The sequence below is a fragment of the Vigna unguiculata genome, unplaced genomic scaffold (genome assembly GCF_004118075.2).
Source record: "Vigna unguiculata cultivar IT97K-499-35 unplaced genomic scaffold, ASM411807v1 contig_475, whole genome shotgun sequence".
In the NCBI taxonomy this organism is placed as follows: Eukaryota; Viridiplantae; Streptophyta; class Magnoliopsida; order Fabales; family Fabaceae; genus Vigna; species Vigna unguiculata.
This window is the reverse complement of record NW_021011188.1, coordinates 67,447-78,031: the sequence shown is the minus strand read 5'-3', so window position 1 is coordinate 78,031 and position 10,585 is coordinate 67,447. Positions and strand designations below refer to the sequence as shown.

The 10,585-nt window shown below is 24.4% G+C and overlaps 1 pseudogene; it reads right to left on the bottom strand.

Moving 5' to 3' along the window:
• Positions 1-878: 878 nt before the first annotated feature.
• LOC114172029 lies at positions 879-4,585 on the bottom strand (annotated as a pseudogene).
• Between the last annotated feature and the right edge of the window lie 6,000 nt (positions 4,586-10,585).

The window sequence follows — 10,585 nt, the reverse complement described above, 5'->3', positions numbered from 1 at the left end:
GCTTCGGAGTCCCTTCTGCAGATAACCGCTCCCGGGTCCAAGCAGACATATGCCAACCGGGAAGAGGCCTACTGAAGAGATAGCGGACTATATGGGTAAGGTAACATTTTTGCCTAACTCATCTTATTTGTTCTCTGCAAGAACGTTTAGTATAGGAAATTTTGATTTAAACTTTAAGAAACTTTTATATTGTAATTTTTGAATGAATTTATTTGGTTGTAGTATAAGAACAGGAAATGAAAAAGAGTGTAGACAATATACAGAATTATGCAGAATCTTTTCAAATTTTGCAATTTGAACAGTAAAAGAAGTCTATTTAAAGACCCTCACTCCCATAGTTGCAACAGTCACCTAAAGGCTATTGCAGAAGAACAGAGAAAATGCTAAGAGAATTAATTTCAAAATGGATTTTTCAAAAAAATATTTCATGTTTTTCAAATCCCATTTCATATTGGACGTTTTATTCTGGAAAAATTTGCTCCAGAAATATTATTTTAAAAATTTCAAAATCTTCGGAAAGCCTAGTCCAGAATTTATAATTCCAAAGTGACTTTTATACAAATAAAATGGTCATACTAAAAAATTGAAGAGATGCTGGAAGCAATTACCTAAAACCTTTTGCAAACTTAAGATAACATCAAACGCACAAAATAAAAATAAAGACAAGGGCGATGCAGCTCAATCGAGACGAAAATTTCTAATTAGTGACAAAATTCTTAAAGTTGATTTCAGATTTGAAAAAGGAGTAATTTGAAGTAGAAGCTTTAATGTGTGAAGACTTGTATTGTAACAATAAACAAGAAAGTGCAAAAGTATGTTGTCTTAAAATTGAATATAATTTAATAATGGTTTAAATAATGAATGTGCTGGCTTGTTTATCATTCATCAATTTGGATAGCAGACATCGACACTTCAGAGTTGATATCATCATCATGATCATCATCATCCTCACCCTGGCTGTCTTCAGAATCCATTGAGGCTCCCTTTTGGAAGTAATCAATTTTGAAATCGTAATCACCATCCACGGGATCCGAAGAGGCTGAAGCTTTCTTAGCCTTTTTTCTTTTCTTTTTCTCTACGCGCCTCAGTTTTGTATTAAGCATACCGTCCGCAGTATATAATTTTTCATTTTGCCTACTTGCTGCACTGTTATCCTTCTTCTTCCTACCATAATCTTCCATGGCTTCATCCACCTCACCCACATTTCCGGGACCTTCACCTTGGTTACCTGACTTGGTTTCTATCTCATCCTACAAGAGAATGTTTTAATTAGAAAGTGTGAAAACACTAAAATTCCAAGCATACGATTGATATCAACAATAGTCAATTCTCTAAACGGTTTCAAGAAACAAACCTCCAACATCATTTCAGTAAGATTGAGAGGGTGACTTGAAGGAACTTCAACAACATTGAAGTCATCAACAGATTTAAGGCTCCCAATATGAAGATTCATTGTTGTAGACTTCATCAACGTTAAACTCTTTTGCAAATTCAGAAACTATCTTCGCCTCTGAAGCTTCACCTTGATCCCTATTTGGGAGCATGGTATAATACGAATTTTACCTGAAACATACAAACAAAAAGAGAAATTTTTGCATTTAGTTCTTTCTCAATTTTAACTTCAAAACACAGAAAAGTAATCGGTTCTCTAATCATAATTTAAGAAATTCCATGCATGCGTACCCTCGTTCCAATCATGAAGAACGATTCTTGCAGCAGTAGCAACGCGAAATTTTCCACCCTTCGTGCGCTTGCCCTTAGCTTCAGCTACCTTCAGCAGAAAGTCGTCAACATCACCTACACTGAAACTGCGAATTTTGTACAGAGTTACCAGCTGCTCAAGCAGACAGAGCTTTAGAATTTCCTTCACTGCGTTTTCCAATTTAAAAGAAAAGAAATAAGTCTTTCAATTTACTTAACAAGAGTCAGTACAGCTTAAATCAGGATTTTCCATAAATAAAATAATTGTATCATGCAAACTTCTAAGTGTTTTAGAAATTAGAATTCTCATTACTGAATCAAACATTGATTTATATCTAAAACAAGTTAACAGGAAACATAATCCAATAACCCGCACATAGAAAAATCCAATGTTCTACTACATCACCTATCAGTTGCACTTTTAAAACCTAACATAACTCCATTTTATAACTAGGATAAGTGACAAGATTTAATGAAAGGGTGTTATTATCACCGACATCCTGAGAATGGTTAGATCAAACCACACACAACCATATAGTAAAATACAATGTAAACACCCAACGACCCTCGGACTTACCTCATCCTGAGAATGGTTAGATCAAACCACACACAACCATATAGTAAAATACAATGTACACACCCAGCAACCCACGTACTTACCTCATTCACACCATCATTGTTAACACAGAAGTAAAGGGAAGTTGTAAAGAGGGAACGATTCTGAAAATAATTGAATTTATAATTGAAAGTCATTCTATTTGAGAAAATGGAGGAAAAGGAGACAAGAAATTTACACAAAAAAAAACAGATGTTAAATTAAAATGTACGATGGACCAATAGCACTTATGCTTAAAAACAAATATAACATAACACGTTTAAAGACAAAAAACACTCTCTTATATATAGCCACTAGTCAAACCAAATACACCAAAAAATAGAAAATACTTCAAACTTTTGTAGAATTGAATAGAATTTCTTCAATGTCACAAGTTCATTTTCTTTTACTATTTTTTCATGTAAAATACCTATAAATCTTCTACCATTCATTTCGAACTGAATTAATGCAAATAAACACCTGAAAAACCAGATAATAAGAGGAGGGGGAATGACTTGGTATACCTGGGCTAATAAGATCTAACTTCTCAATCCTCTTGCAATTTTTTAAGGCAATGGAAGCATCATTTTCTTGAGACTTCAGCATAACAACACCAGGACAATCTAGCAACTTAACATTTTTGTCCAATTGAACCACTTGCATTGACCTTGTTAACCCCGGAGTAGATCCAACATTGACAACATGAGACCTTTTCAAACTATTAATAAGACTACTCTTACCCACATTGGGCAAGCCAATCAAACCCACAGTTATTGACTTCTTGATCTGTCAAGACAAGGAAGCAAAACAGCAAAAAAATCAATAATTTACAATTAAAGGACAAAAGCATAAAAAACAAAACAAGTAATAGATAAGAAATAGACATTATAAAGACTAGAAAAAAAAAACTACACCAAGGAAAATAAAAATTAAGTCATATGCAAAATCCCCAAAAGGTAGCAATGATAACCCCACGAAGATCCACACTAAAGCATATTCTTCCAACTTAAAAACTGTATATTTAGTTTTCTTGTGATTGACCAAAAGTTGGCACATTCATGCACAAGCAAACAAATGTTAGAGATCAGTGTCACCTAGATGACTAAATATTTGTGTTTGTTGTGTGTGTGCAAGCTTTTAACTAGGCGCAAACTTCACTTTTTTTTAGAGTTAAATTAGACCTAAACAGACATTTTTACGATTCTGATTCTAAAAATAAAATATATTTGGATAATAAAATCATTTTCAACGGATAAAATAGCACCAACACTACAAAATTAAGAAAAAACCCTATCTAACAGAATTGATACTTATCTTACAATAGAAACTATGATTCAGAAAAAGGCATCAACAACATAGAGAAAACCAATGCCAATAATTCTCAAGTCCTAATAAGAGGTGATATTATTTTAGGAGCAAGTACCATAGACATAGGGTTTAGTAATAATTTAATTTCTACTGACATGTGAAAAAAATAGCGTGATCTACCACTTTATTTTTCTTTTTGATTCGGTGCACACGACACATCCACCTGCAAAAGATGCTTCAAATTGACTCTAAATGTAAGAACAAAAAATGAAAACCAACTCACTTAGGTTCTTCACTTCTCCTTCAGTATATATACTATGAATTATTTGCAAAACCTTCTGATTTTATATTTGGTTCAACATTTAGGTTTGCCAATTTGACAACATTAAAGTTGGTTTTTCCAGTGAAGGCGTCCCTTATTGTATAATTTTCATGTCAAGATATTGTATCCAATGCACATTAGCAACATCATATATTTAAAATTTCCCAGGCTGAAACAAGGAATGAATAGTAAGTTCCTAACTGCAAGGAAAACAGAGATCACAAAGGACTCTTTTCTTAGTAGCACCCCTATCTTTCCCACCCCATTTTGAAGGAGTTCAATAATGATAAAACAATTACCCTCTCCTTGCGTTCAGCCTTTTGCTCCAATTCCTCAATGGCGTTCGCTCTTCGAGCTTCAAGGGCTTTGAGTTCCTATTCCTTAAAGGGCCAATCATTGGGAATACCAGGATCCTTCTCAACCTTCTTTTTCCCACTCAGTTGAAGCTTCTTAGCTTCCTTCGCTTTTTGTCTGTTGTGCTCTTTCACCTTCCGTATCACCTTGTAGTTCTTCTTCAATGAAACTCTCTTACTCTTACTCTCTGCAACGCAAAAAATTCACAACAATAATAAAAAAAATTAGACAAACAAAATCAATGCGCACTACTGATATCAAAGAACGGGGATTAGGATTTCCTTACTCTTGCTCTTCTTCACCATAGTGTGTTCTCTACCGTCAGGAGTAAAGAGGTGACACGTCATAAGAAAAAAGGAGAGGGAGAGATGAAGCCAACAGATTTTGGAAGAGGCGTGGAGAGAATAAAGAATAGGGTGAAGGAGTGTGTTGTATAGTTTGTTATTTAAATTTTAAAAGGTAAAACTAACCATATTAAATCTGATATTCAAAAAAAATTGTTATTTTGATTTTATTATTTGTTATGAAATAGTGATATAAGATAATTTTTTATAACCTCATCGTTTAATTTATATACCAGAAAGTGAATTTTAATATGCCTAGATTTTTTTTATAAAAGAATGTACTTAAATATATTATAAAAGGAATCTTAATGTACCAAAAATTTTAGAAGGGATTTTCTTAGGCTAACTTAAGCCGAATTTTTTAATATTTTGTGCTTAAATAATTTCGCACGTGCTTTTGATAAATACTAAGTTAGTAGCAAGGTTACAATTTATAAATTTTTTTATTATAATTTAGTATATAATTATCTTCTATCATTTAATATTAAAATATAAAGTAATATAAATATATCTATATATATATATATATATGAATATTATTATATTTTAAAATTATGTTACAAAAATTATTATATGAATATTATTATTTTTAAAATTACAAAAATATTATCACATATCTCTTTTTCGTTTAAATTATTAAAATACTCTTAATCTATTATATATATATATATATATATATATATATATATATATATATATATATATATATATACTTTCTATTATTTATTTGTTTTAATTATCTGACTTATCATCTTCAATTCAAGATATTTTTCGTCTTATATCACAATATTATTATTATTATAATAATAATAATAATAATCGTTATTATTATTATTATTATTATTATTATTATTATTATATCTTACTATTATATATTATTACTATTAGTATTATTAACATTATTAGTAGTAAAGTTATTATTCTTATTTGTAATATATAATATTATTACTATTATATATTTTTGTTAGTAATTACGTCTCAATTTTTATTAGATTATGATAAATTATTTTTTTTGTCTTAAACTTAAAAAATAAATAGGTATATTGATAAATATATGATTAGTTTAAAATCTCACTCCAATATTTCATTGTTGATGTTCATATCCATTCAAATTTGAAGGATTTGTATACCATTATTGAATTATGTCAATCTTTGACAAAAACAAACAAATTAAAGATATTTTACTTTATTGATTATCTAATTCATTTTATTTAACTCTTAATGTTTTATTTTCTACAACGAAGATTATCAAAACAACATTCGGAATAAGATGAAAGATGAATTTCTTGAACACAATATGGTTATTTACATTCAAAAAGGAATAACTGGAGATTTTTATTCCGAATAAATTATTCATGAGTTCAAAATTTTTTACTATAAATTATTTTGGCTCCTCCAAAATTATTGGTCAAGATTCGTCACGAGTTATTATTATCAACTATAATTAATAATCATTATTACTATCAACTATAAATATTATTATCATTATTATTAATTATAATTATTTCTATTATTATATTACTAATATTATTATACTATTATTATTATTAAGAACTATAATTATTATAATGGTTATTATTATTATTATTATTGTTTTTATTATTATTGTTAGATACACATTTTACTTTTACTTTAACTTACTATGTAGGAATCATGTTTCAATAACTTATCCTTTTTATTTGTTTTGTTGTTCATTTATCTTTCCATTTGAACAATTATTTCAATTTAAAAAATAGTTACTAAACTTAGCAAAATAATAAAACTGAAAATTAATTTTTTTATTATAAATAATTATTTAAATTTAAAATATAATAATTAAGAGGAATAAATTGATAAAATAAAAAGGACACCAAAGATGTTTATCTCTTTATATATATGTAGTTGTATTAATATTATTATTATTATTATTATTATTATTATTAGTATTAGTATTATTATCACTACGCGATATTATTATAGTGGTATTATTATTATTATTATTATTATAGTTAGACACATATTTTACTTTCATTTACTACGGGATCATATTTTAATTACTTGCTGTTTGTATTTGTTTTGTTATTCATTTTATCTCTATATCTTGATATTTTTTGAATTGAAAAAAAAAATAGTTACTAAAATTAGTAGAATGATAAAACTGGCTAATAATTTTTTATTATGAATATTTATTTAAATTTAATAAATAATTATTAAAAGGATAAAATTGTAAAAACAAAAAAAGGACATAAAAGATGTGTATCTCTTTATATATTTAGTTAGTGTATTATTATTATTATTATTATTATTATTATTATTATTATTATTATTATTACTATTATTATTACTAGCGTACACATAGACGTTATCGTGCCTGTGTATACGCATTTTTTAAATATGAATGATAGTATGTTAGTAAGTGATAATAGTGTAATGTTATTAAGTTAATATATAAAATAAATTTATATTTATTAGAAATGAAGTGAAATGTTAAAAATAAAGTGAAATGAATAGAGAAATTAATTGTTGATGAATAAAAAAAAATAAACAGTTTTATAAAAAATAGTTAAAAATAACCGTTAATTTTAAAAAATTTAATAAATAATTATATTATAAAGGGTAGAATTGATATTATAAGATGTGGACACAAAAGAGGAAATCCTCTTTATATATTGTTATAGATTATCACTGCGGGATATTATTATAATGATATTATTATTATTATTATTATTATTATTATTATTGTTATTATTATTATTATTATTATTATTATTATTATTATTATTATTATCACTACGTGATATTATTATTATTATAATGGTATTATTATTATAGTTAGACACACATCTTAATTTTATTTCATATTTCAATTAGTTGTCTTTCTTAATTGTTTTGTTGCTGATGTATATATCTTTTATATATAATTATAGATTATTAGTATGTCAACTTTAGCCTTGGTATTTTGCATTGACATTAATATTTATATCATAAACATTATTATTATTATTATCATTTGTTTATTATTATTAGTATCATTATTATTTTTATTATTATTATTACTATTCATAGTGATGTTATTAGTATAAGTTTTTTTTTAATTGTAAAAAAATGTTATTATACTAAATACTTTTGCTAAATAGATTTTTAATCTTTTAAAAATTTTATAATTTATAATTTATATTAATACTATTACTATTATTTTTAATGGTTAAATAAATATAATAACAATTATACTATTATTCTAAACATATTTGAAATAAATAAAAAAAATGTGCGTACACGCACAGATCATATACTATTATAATTATTTTGTAAAATCAATTAATTGCACCATATTGTGATATTAATTTTATTTATTATATTTAAAACAGAATTTACAACTTCATTTCATTAATAATAACATTTACAACAATATAACTTAATTTTCATGATATTTATTATTTTTTTTATATTATTGTTATTATTATCAATTATAACTCTAATTATTGTTATTATTATTATTACTATTATCAGCTCTAATCTATAACAATATATAAAGGGGATTCCCCTTTTTGTGTCCACATTTCAAAATATTCATTTTACCCTTTAAATATAATAATTTATTAAATTTTTAAAAATTGACCGTTATTTTTATAATATTTTTATAAAATCGGATGTCTCTGCTTCTTCTCTTCGTCTTTATTTATTAATGGTTATTCTTTCATCTGTTATCATATATTTCACTTCATTTTTAATAAATATAATTATAATTTCTATATTAACTTAATAACATTATAATATTATCACCTACTAATATCATAACACGCATACCATACACACATGCGCGATAGCACATGTGTTTACGCTAGTTATAATAATAATAATTATTATTATTATTAACTATAATTATGGTTATCAACTATAATTATTCTGATCAGTATTACTACCAACTATAAGTATTATATTATCATTATTACCTACACTTATTTTTATTATTATATCACTATTATTATTATTACTGCTACTACTATTATTATTAATTAGAACTATAATTATTATAATAGTTATTATTATTATTGTTTTTATTATTATGGTTACATACACATTTTACTTTTACTTACTATCTATGAATCATGTTTCAATTACTTGACCCTTTTATTTGTTTTGTTGTTTATTTATCTTTACATTTGAATAATTATTTCAATTTTAAAAAAATAGTTACTAAAATTAGTAAAATAATAAAACTGAAAAATAATTTTTTTATTTTAAATAATTATTGAAGTTTAAAATATAACAATTAAGAGGATAAAATTGAAAAAACAAAAAAGGACACCAAAGATGTTTATTTCTTTATATATGCAGTTGTATTATTATTTTTTTTTTTATCACTACGCGATATTATTTTAGTGTTATTATTATTATTATTCTCTATTATTACTATTATTATTATTATTATTATTATTATTAGTAGTAGTAGTAGTAGTAGTAGTAGTATAGTTAAACACACATTTTAAATTTATTTACTATAGGATCATATCTCAATTACTTGCAGTTTTTATTTGTTTTTGTTGTTCATTTTGTTTTTATATCTCTGTAATTATTTGAATTAAAAAAATAGTTACTAAAATTATTAAAATGATAAAATGGACAAATAATTTTTATTATGAATAATTCTTTTAATTTAACAAATAATAATTAAGAGGATAAAATTGTTTAAACAAAAGAGGACACAACAAATGTATATATCTTTATATACTTAGTTATTGTATTATTATTATTTTTATCACTACGAAATATTATTATAATGGTATTATTATTATTAAATTAATTTATTACAGGATCGTATTTTAATTACTTGTCATTTTTATTTGTTTTGTTGTTAATGTATATCTTTATATATAATTATAGATTATTATAGTTGACATCAGCGTGAGTGTTAGCATTAATATGAAAATTTATAGCATAAATATTATTATTATTTGTATCATTATTATTTTTTTTATTATTATTATTACTATCATAATGGTGTTATTATTATAAGAGTGCTTTTTTTAATTATAGAAAATGTTGTTATACTAAATATTTTTGCTAAATAGAGTTTTAATATTTTAAATTTTTATAATTTATAATTTATATTAATATTATTATTAGTATTTTAATGGTTAAATAAATATAATAACAATTATATTATTATTCTAAAAAAATTTAAAACAAAAAAAAACAAAATAATGTTCGGATCGTAGACTATTCACAACGAGATATTATTATAATGGTATTATTATTATTAAATTAATTTATTACAGGATCGTATTTTAATTACTTGTCATTTTTATTTGTTTTGTTGTTAATGTATATCTTTATATATAATTATAGATTATTATAGTTGACATCAGCGTGAGTGTTAGCATTAATATGAAAATTTATAGCATAAATATTATTATTATTTGTATCATTATTATTTTTTTTATTATTATTATTACTATCATAATGGTGTTATTATTATAAGAGTGCTTTTTTTAATTATAGAAAATGTTGTTATACTAAATATTTTTGCTAAATAGAGTTTTAATATTTTAAATTTTTATAATTTATAATTTATATTAATATTATTATTAGTATTTTAATGGTTAAATAAATATAATAACAATTATATTATTATTCTAAAAAAATTTAAAACAAAAACAAAAAAAAATAATGTTCGCACGGATCGTAGACTATTGTAATCATTTCGTAAAATCAATTAATTGTATTATATTATGATATCAATTCTATTTATTATATTTAAAACTGAAATTATTATTGCATCACTTAGATTTACTATTTTATTACTTTAATAACAACATTTACAACAATATAACTTAATATTCATAATATTTCATTACATAATATTTTCACTATTTTATTATTTTAATATACAAAATAAAACAAATACGCCTCGTGCGGTGCGTACACACGAGTCTAGTTTTAATTTAAAAGAATACTTATTAAGAGTAAATCTTTTATATA